Source organism: Cyprinus carpio, chromosome A25 (genome assembly GCF_018340385.1).
Source record: "Cyprinus carpio isolate SPL01 chromosome A25, ASM1834038v1, whole genome shotgun sequence".
Classification (NCBI taxonomy): domain Eukaryota; kingdom Metazoa; phylum Chordata; class Actinopteri; order Cypriniformes; family Cyprinidae; genus Cyprinus; species Cyprinus carpio.
This window is the reverse complement of record NC_056596.1, coordinates 19852520-19862581: the sequence shown is the minus strand read 5'-3', so window position 1 is coordinate 19862581 and position 10062 is coordinate 19852520.

Sequence of the window (10062 nt, the reverse complement as noted above, 5' to 3'; positions counted from 1 at the left end):
TTATATGGGCTACTAATCTGAGATTTCTTCGTCAGAAAAGTCATACCCTCTACTAACAACAGAAATCAGGGTTTCTTCGCTAAAATCAGGTAAGTTTCTTATCGTCCGATTTAAACACATTATAGCACTGAAAACTTTCTACTGCTTGTAGGAAGGCACTTTCAAGCTATAGTTTCATCTGATTTTGATCAGAAGCTTTTGCGCCCATGTATAGGAAGTTATTAAAACTTATGAGACAGACGCATAAGATTGATTACTGGGTCTGCTTGCAAGCAATGTTTACAATGATGCCACCATTCTAAATTACTGCTAGTACTACATAAAGTAGGAAAACTATTATTTTCCTGGTTATGTGAATGCTGGTATGTTTCTGGCTAGCTTGTCAAAGTCTCTGGGGGTCACATCATGCACTGCTGCAGGGATGCTTGGAAGGGACCCCCTCCTCTCTGTGGTTGCTGGAGGTATTATGGTTCTGTCTGCTAAGTTGTTAAGCAGAAAGTGCTACCTCATCCCTCATAGTTTTGCTCATCCCTCGTAGCAAGCCTGAGGAAATTTGCACTGCTGAGTGAGGGTGAGGGAGTAGGGTATCTCTCCTACTGTGGTTCCTTTTGCAGCCTATAAGAGTACCTGAGTTCTCTCTGGACAGGTCAAGTTCGTCTTGAGTTTTGTCCAGCTTTTGCAGGTCCTTTCTGGCTGCCTTTTCCAGCTGCTCTTGTTGTTCAGCTGTCAGAGCCTTTTGAAGTCTGTTGGTTTCCTCCTGTAACTCTATTCCGCAGGGGTCCTTGTGGGATCTGTGATCTGTTGCTTGAGATCCTTTACCTCCTGTTTCAGACTAATCTTGGTGATCTCTTTGTAGTCATAACTCTGGCTTGAGTCATGAGTCAGTAGTACCCTTGTTTTCTTGTTGCTTACGGCTCTGATGCAGTCAGTTGTCTGCAGCCCTTGGTAGATGGGTGTTCCTCACAACGCCTGGGCAGTCCTTTTGGTCTGCCGTCTGGGCATTTAGACTGAGCATCTGCAACATCTTGGTAAACTCATGTTAAGAGTAAGGGGCGAGAGACTAATACAAGATCAAACAGAATGTGGAGCTAGGTTTTACAGCTAGGTTTTGCCAGGTGTGGTTTGCTGGTGAAGTATTCTGTTATTATTTTAGCTGTGGATAGCAGAATGCTAAGATAGGTTTGGGTCAGCATATGTTTGCTGAAAGGGGCATAAGCAGAGTTCTAATTGATGACTTAAGACTGTTCTTATTGTCAAATTATCACTCAGAACTTACTGATAGTTCACAACAGGCTCAATCTCTGACGAAGTGAAGTAGAGGAGGGAAAAGGAAGAGGAGAGCAATCCTATTCAGATTATGGTTATTACTTGGTGCTCAGGACTATAATTATGCCCTAGTATTGGTCTAGGTGACTTGTGTAACAGGGTCATAAAATTAGAGCACATGTTGAAAATAAACAAATCAGAAATAAAATTGTCTCTGCTTCTTTTTGAGGTTCAGAGAGAACATCAAACCAAAATGGAACAAAAGGGGGTATAGAATGTAAATGGATTTAAAAATAGCTGACTGCTATTATTAAAACAGGGTAATCAATCTGATTATTAGGAACAATCAGTAGCACTAGTGATTAACTGCAAGATGTGTGTTGGGCAACACACCATGGTTGGTCACAGATGCTGCGTGTTCAGCTCCCATGCTTAGACCATACCATGTGTGTGCCCCGCCCGTTGTAGCGTTATTCACTGTGCTATTAAAACCCCCCAATAACTTAATAATTCTTCTCTAGATAAACAGTTAAATGTAATTAAATTTAGATTTAATTAACTATAACTGAGCAATAGCATTCAGGAAACATATATCTGAGTTTGTTACATTAGCTGAGAAGAATTGAAGAGAGGGAAACAGAGAATAGAGAAAGTGAAAAATCAGAAACCAGGGATTAGGTTAAATTCAAATGACTTCACACTGTATACACACATGCTGTATTTAAAAGCTTCAAGTAAAGGATGTTAACCCCTAATTGTTAAAGCTATTCGGTAGCTTAGCCTAAGATGAAACAATGCTAAGTCTTTTTAAGGTGGTCTGTTTACAACATGGCACCACCAGGTGACGTGTGTGCTATGTGGAGTTAGCACTTGCTATGACAAGTTGTCATGGTAACCAATGCATGCTAGTGCAATTCAAACAGTTTAGTGTCTGCCTATTTCAAAGAAGTTGCCCACAGTTTTAAAATGTGGTGCGTTCAGTCCTTTAAGACATGTTGCATTAAATAATCACTTCTGTGAGTGCGTCTCTAATTTCACAATAAACTTCTTGCACTTGTTTAAAGAATAACAAAACAGGTTTGCTGTACGTTAAAGCCGGTTTAAACATATATGTAGTTATGTGTGTCTCAGAAATGAATACTGAAGTACAGTATTACAAATTTAGTTTCACTCAGCGAGTGAAACACAGTAATGACCACCAGGCTGCTAGGCTTGTATACATACAGTCAAAGTGTAGATGAATTGCATCGATCTAATTATAATCTATAAGGCCTTGATGCTGTAGAAAGAGGAGCATCACTCAAATCTAACTTTATATAACACTGTACTGACATTTCTTCGTCAGAAACAGTTTAAACGATACTGCAATTTTGTGATTTCTTCACTAAAGCAGATTAATGCATTATGGTACAGTTTGGACTGCTGAGCTGAGGTTTCTTCGTCAGGACAGATTTACACTTTAATACTAAAATTAGGGTTTCTTCGCTAAAATCAGATTAACCTTACACTGATACCATTAAGCATGAAATGCATAAAGACTCTTTCAATCATAATAGTGATACCAATTCAAGCCCCTACTTTATCTGCATTTAAACAAGCCAGCAAATAGGGACACAAATGAGTATCTCAAGTCATGCCATTTTCTTCCCTGGACTATCAAGCACACACTTTTAGGTTGACAGTGTTTTAAGCTCATAACCTTTGTTTTATCATGCCCGCATTCTTCTCCATCAATTATGTAACGAATCAGGTCAAAGGGGAAATATGAATAATCAATCATAACCAGTTATGAGTAATTATAAATATTTAGATCCGCTGTAAGTATTTATTTGACCTCTCAGTGTCAACAGTCTGTCAATTCTAAAAATGTTAATTTCCTGGTTAAAGAAAATAACTTTCTTACTGTACAATACTACTCAAAGCATGTAGCAAAAATCTGCATGATTAGGGACTTCAGTTATGAGCAAACTATGAACAACCTCAGGTGTGATACAAATAAGACTTTATTAACTACATAAACACTTAAACTAGTTTAACACACACACACACACACACACACACACACATGCACACAGTTAGCATAGGAAAAAGGGTTAAAGCTTAAGCAGTAAAGAGAAGAGAAATAAAGACATGAAGCTATGGTACAATTTGATATTCAGCAGATCTACAGCCTGAAGGAAACATCAGTTTCTTAGTTCAAACACACCTTTGTAAAAGGTGCATATGATACCTTAATGTATCAATTAATAAGACTAAGTTTGATACTTGCAAGTCTCGCCTGTTTGATAAAAAGTCCTGATGCACTTTGGGGCTCCAGTTGGTCTCTGCTGAAGTGGATTGATGAGACCAGTTCGAATCAGAGTATCTTGATGAATGAACAACCCTTTGTCGCTAGTCTGTTGTCTTGCATATGAAATTAGATTGGGGGGGGGGGGGTTCAAGAGATGAATCTTTAAGATTCTTATAAAACTAATGTGTTGCATAGGCATCAACATATAATATACACTCTCATTTAGATCATGAAAATATGAACTCATAGATACCAAACATCATATAGATGAGGTTATATTAACTAGTGATCCATCATAAGCATGTATAAAACATATACAATACACAAAACACAATATACAAGAACAGTAACAGTATACACAATGCCATAAAGTATATGTGAATTAATTCAAAGAAATGTTTTTCTATGAATTAATTGGAGAAGAGTCCCTTTTTATGTGCATTATGTGTTTGTTTCTGAGAGACTTGAGTTAAGAGTGGCTTAGCCACATTTTTGGGTGTCGTAAACTTAGTGTTATCAGATAGTGTGCCTTTGGTTGCTAGGGAACCAAAGGGCCTGTTCTGTCCATTTTGAGGTGATAGCTTCCTTTTGGGGGAAGGGTCCATAGACCCTTTGGTTAGATGAGGAGGCGTTAGATATTATTTGTTAAATGTAACAAATAGTTGTGTGTCTGATTGGTCCAAATGCTACAACAGAGACCAATCCACTTTGAGTGTAAACTAAACGAGCCAATGCACATAGACGTTCCCTTTCAGTCGGTCTCAACGTCACGTTGAATGGCCGACGAATTGGGACCCCTACCAAAGGGCCACAGGTACTGCCCCTTCCAGTGTCCTGTGGAAGCCTCCTGCGCCCTTTTTGGCGTAGATCAGTGCTTACCACAAGAAGACCAACTACTGCTGCTATGGCACTACCCACTCAATAAGACTGGATAACACTGGAAAAACTTACCCGTACAACTTTGGAAGGGGGCGGTGCGGAAGCACCATCCTTCCCGAAGGAGGTTTCGGAAACACTTACACATACGAACAACCGTTTAGGTGCATATGGAAGATTAGAGGTGATTGTTACCCTCTTGGAAAATAGCAGAAAGTCTGCCTGGGAAACACGGACTCTGAGGCTATACCGTGGATTTTACACATATGGGATCCACTTAGGTCTCTACATATGGAACCCAACCCTCTACCGGTTCTCACGGATTTATCGAGTGAGGGCCCGGCGCTAGTGGAAAGCACTAGCCAGGCTCCTAGAAACCGTACAATGGCAACCAACGGAACCACCGACGTACCTGCAGTGGGGCAGCGAGGACGAAAGCAGAGTCCTGGCCCGGGCGTCTTGTTGCCGATCTGAACACTTACCTGCGTTGGGGCAGAGGGTGTGTGAGTAGTACGTTTGATTGCCAAACTCCCCGTCCTCTCTGGGGACCCAGAAATAGAAGAAATTGCTCTTTTGTCGAGGTTTTGGGTACCACTGACCGTGAAGTTAGTGGCAGGTAAAAAAGAAACAAAAGACTCTCCGCCTGGTCCTCCCCTGGGGGAGGGGTGCATTCACCATCTCCCAAAGAGCAGTTCCCTCCATCTCTGGGTCGCTTGTCTCAGGGCCGCTTGCTCTTGCGATTGCCACCAGGTATGCTGGGGGCCTGGATGGGCGGGGCAGCTGCTCTGTAACCGGCTCCACGGCGCTGCTTTGCTGGAGGCTGTTGCTTTTGCTGCGCGGTGCGAGGGCGGCGGCAGGGGGCCGCCCTTGCCGACGAATAGACTGAGGCACTGCTGCTGGTGGCCGGGTGGAGGCAGCAGCTGCATGCCGGGGCAGGATTTGTTTGATGGCCTAAATCTGCTTCTGTGCGGCGGAGAACTGCTGGGCTAAATTCTCCACTGCGTCACCGAAGAGGCCGGTCTCAGACACGGGGCATTTAAAAACAGAGTCTTGTCAGTTTCCCTCATGTCAGCCAGACACAGCCAGAGATGGTGCTCCTGGACCACCATAGTGGACATTGCATGGCCCAGAGACCACGCAGTGACCTACTTCGCTCGTAGCGCGAGGTCAGTAGCAGTACGGAGTTCTTTGAGAACTACCCTCATGCAGGTCCTTCAGTGCCTTGGCCTGATGAACCTGCAACAACGCCATGGCATGTAGGGCAGAGGCAGCTTTTCCGCAGGCCACATAAGCACTGCCGGTCAGGGCCGACGAGTACCTACAGACCCGGGAGGGGATCGAGGGCTTGCCCCACCAGGTGGCAATGGTATTAGGACACAACTGCATTGCAACCGACCACTGCTGTCAAGGGGAACCTTAGATCTAGGCAGAGGCACGGGTACCCTGCCCCTTTGCAGGAAACAGAGCCTGGTCTGCAACTCAGAGACGGTCATTTTCCCGCAATGGGAGCATGACTCGTCCACGAAAGTCACCTCAGCATGCTTAATGCCCAAACGTGAGAGGCAGCGATCGTGACCATCACCTGGCGACAGGTAGTGACTGCTTCCAGAAACGCACGGATGTTAGGTCATATTTGAAAAGACGTTCCACCCCTAAATGCTCTTTTAGAACTCACTCTTTTAGTGTGCTGAAGTGCACAGGGGAGATGGCCGCCTGCAACACAAACAGGGGGTAGTGGAGCCTGATGTGTGCAAACTACTCGACACAAGAAGAACCACAGCCGTTGAAGCACCATACCACCAGCACAAGAGCTTCTGAAGAGTGTGCATGTACTCGATCTGCAGATCACTCATCAAGCAGAAGGTCAAGAGCAGAATGATGATACTGTACCACTATGCCCTGAAGCGAAAAGCTGAATATGCGCTGCTACTGCTGCCTACTTATACTCACGCTGTGATCAGCGGAAGCTGGATGCAATAATCGCATGCCAAGGTGCATTGGCTCATATAGTTTACACTCTACATGGATTGGTCTCTCTAAGCAAGATCCCAATTTGTTGGTCATCCGATGTGACATCAAGAGTGTAATGAAACCAAAAAACAAACATATGAAAAAAGGTTATTTTTTTACATTCATGACAATGATAAAATAAATGATACATTTTCATTTAATTATCTGAAGGACCTGGTGGCAAATAAAAAGAAACTGAATGAAACTAAGTAAAACCCAGATCTCAGTAATATTCATAAACTCATTACCATATATTTTGTTACATGTAAAAATATTTTTACTTGTTAATATATATAAATTTATATATATATATATATATATATATATATATATATATATATATATTTATATTTAAAAGAACATCACTGCATTTAACATTTTTTTATTAAGAGTGCAAAACATACAACATTAGGTGAACACAAAACACGAAAACAGCAGTAGAACAGCAATGATAATAGAAATGGGAGGGGGAAATAAGCAATGAAAATCTGAAGAATAGTAGTAGTATTTAAGTAGTGCTAGCATGCATAAAGATAATAATAATAATAATACTAAAGATGGTGATGATAACAATAACACATTGTGATGACGGAAACAGCAATATCAATAATAATAAAAGTAATAATAATAATAATAATGTAATAATAACACATACCCATCACATGCCACAGCTATCCTAGCTTCTGTATCAGTGTGCATGTTTTTTTTTTTGTTGTTGTTGTTTGTTTGTTTGTTTTTTTCTTCCTTTGCTTTTTTTTCACATTCACGCTAAAATTACTATATGTATATGTATGTATGCCTAAGCTGAGGTGGTGCATTAAAAGAAGGGTGTGGTGCATTAAAATCTGCATGCGATGCATTAAAAACATCTGTGGTATATGTTGGGTGCAGATTTGATTTAGTTATATTTATATATTTTAAGTATATATATTTAGTGTTATGCTCTTCATTAAACCTTTACTGTCCTTATACAAAATATCCTCCCATCAACATCAGCTCAATGTTTATATGGTATTAATGATGATAATAATAATTATAATGATAATAATAATAATAATAATAATAATCCCATTGATAATAATGAATCCCATTTTAGACATCCTTTCCCCAGTGTAGTGTGTTCTGTGAAGAGTCTTATACTGTATGAGCTGAAGGTTGGCATTTTCAGGAGCAATAGAAAGATCTTCTTCACGTTTGATTGTTGGTAAAGTTATTGTTTTATTTGAATTGGTTATAATATTGTATATTTTGGAAAGTCTTTTTTTCGGGGAGTATATATTAACTAAATCTGCTACTGCGGGAGGAAGGTGAAGATTAATGGTTCATGTGTTGATTTGAGATGAAACAGTGGATTTGAGTTGCAAATAGTTCAAATATTGATTGCTTCTGATACCGTACTCCTGGAGTAAGTAGGAAAATGAGACCAGATTGTTATACTGAAAAATGTGATTAATATGTGTGATGCCCTTTTCTGCCCATCTATGGAAATTTAGTTTTTTTTTTGTTTGTTTTTTTTGTTGCTTGTGAAGTCAGGGTTGTTCCAAAATGGGGTGAGGTTAGATGGAGCCTGATTGGAGTTTGTGATTTGGTGATCCACCAGCCGACGCTATTGTCAAGGCTTTGAAGCATGGGTGGTGTTTATTGGACTGACTGAGAAATGGGATGTCTGACGTGCAAGTTTTCGCATAGTGATTGTTCTATATCTAGCCATATGATGTGTGACTGAGTGGGGTGAGTCCGGTTATATATGTATTGAAGTTGGTTTGCTAGTGAGTTATGGTAAAAATGTGGGGCTTCTTAGCCTCCTAAAGATTTGGGTTTTTGTAAAGTGCTTAATTTTATTCGTGGTGGTTTATTTTTCCAGTAGAATCGGGTGATGATGGAGTCTAAAGATTTGAACCAAGTGAGAGTAGGTTGGGTTGGGATCATTGAGAATAAGTAGTTTATTTCTGCCCTGGATGGAAAGTGGTAAATGAGCCAGCGGTGAAGGTCGTCTTCTAATGTTCTAATGTCTTCTAATGTCTACTCGTTAAAATATTAAGATATCAGTAATTCTATTTTCAGTAGTTGCAAGGTCAGTTTCAGATATCAACTGCCTTTGTTGATATCAATAATTACTTTGTTACTAGTAAAAATGTGAATTCCTGATATCAGGAATTAAGTTGTTACTAGTTGAAATGTTTGAAATTTTTGATATCTGTAAATGTATTTCAGTATGTTAGATTTGTTATTTCTGACATCTGAAAATGTGTTCCTGATATCAATATATTTTCTAATATCTAAAATGGCTTTCTTACTAGTAACAATCACAATCATATTACAATCAATTGTTGAAATCAAGGAAAGATATGGTGACATTTAACTAGTGAAAATACAATTAGACAATGAAATCACAGGAAGGGGCAGATATGGGCACCCCCCTTTTTTTTATAGAAAACAAAAATAGATATAAAAATAATATATTTTACAAAATTAAAAACAAAACTCCACATAAAAAAAACTCATACTCTGAGAGATAACACCACATTTTATATCTTCATATAAGGAACTCGTATTCTGTGAGTGATGACGTCATTGTTGATATCAACATTTTTACTAGTGGATATGTAATTCCGTGCCATTATAACTTGTAAAAATCCAATTCCTGATGTCAAGAATTAGCATTTTAACTAGTGAAAACTGAATTCATGCTATCACAACTTCATATCCTGCGAATGAATAAAAGTCAAAACAGCTTGCCTATTGCCATTCCCAGGATTTGAATTCTTTATATCAAGAATAATATTTTTTACTAGTTGAAATTTAGTTTCTGATATCAAGAATTTGATTACTGTAAGTGATGCAACATTGCTGATATCAAGAATTAACATTTTTACTAGTGAAAATTGAATTGTTGATATCAAGAATTCATATTCTGCGAATGAATAAAAGTCAAAACAACTTACAAAATCCCACGAGCACTCATGTCAAGTTCATTCATATGCTTCAGACTCACTATTCACAAACACAGTCATGCTGGAGGCATTCTCCATAGTGCCCTCTTTCTCCATAGTGCCCTCTAGGGGACGCAGCTTGAGCTCCCATTCGAAAGGGAACTGCTGTTTCAATAATATTATATAGTCTGAATTCTAAATGAAATCGAAAGGGAACTGCTGTTTCAATAAAATTATAAAAAATCAACTCAAAACTAAACCAAAAGGAAAACAGCTTTTCAGGAAAACAGTTGCTGAGAGCTGGAATGGGATTACTGTATCAGCTAATGAATTGCCGTGATTCTATACAGACCACACACAACAATAAAACCCAAACCAATTCATGATTCTATACAGGCTTCAGACAATCATCACATCTAAATCATGTCACTAAAACAAAATCCTTGTATGTGTAAGCATACTCGGCAATAAAGCTCTTTCTGATTCTGATTCTTGACAAGGAATCTGGAAATTTAGTTCTTTACAAGACTTGAATTACTCTCTGCACTCTGTCAGAATTACATTTTTGCCAGTATCTGTGCAAGATTCAAAGCAGTGAACACAACTGGCATAAGCAGTTGGCTGACGTTGGAATTGTTGGTTCGATATTTCTTCCAGCAAATCTAGGGACCGTCTCTAGGGGAAGTT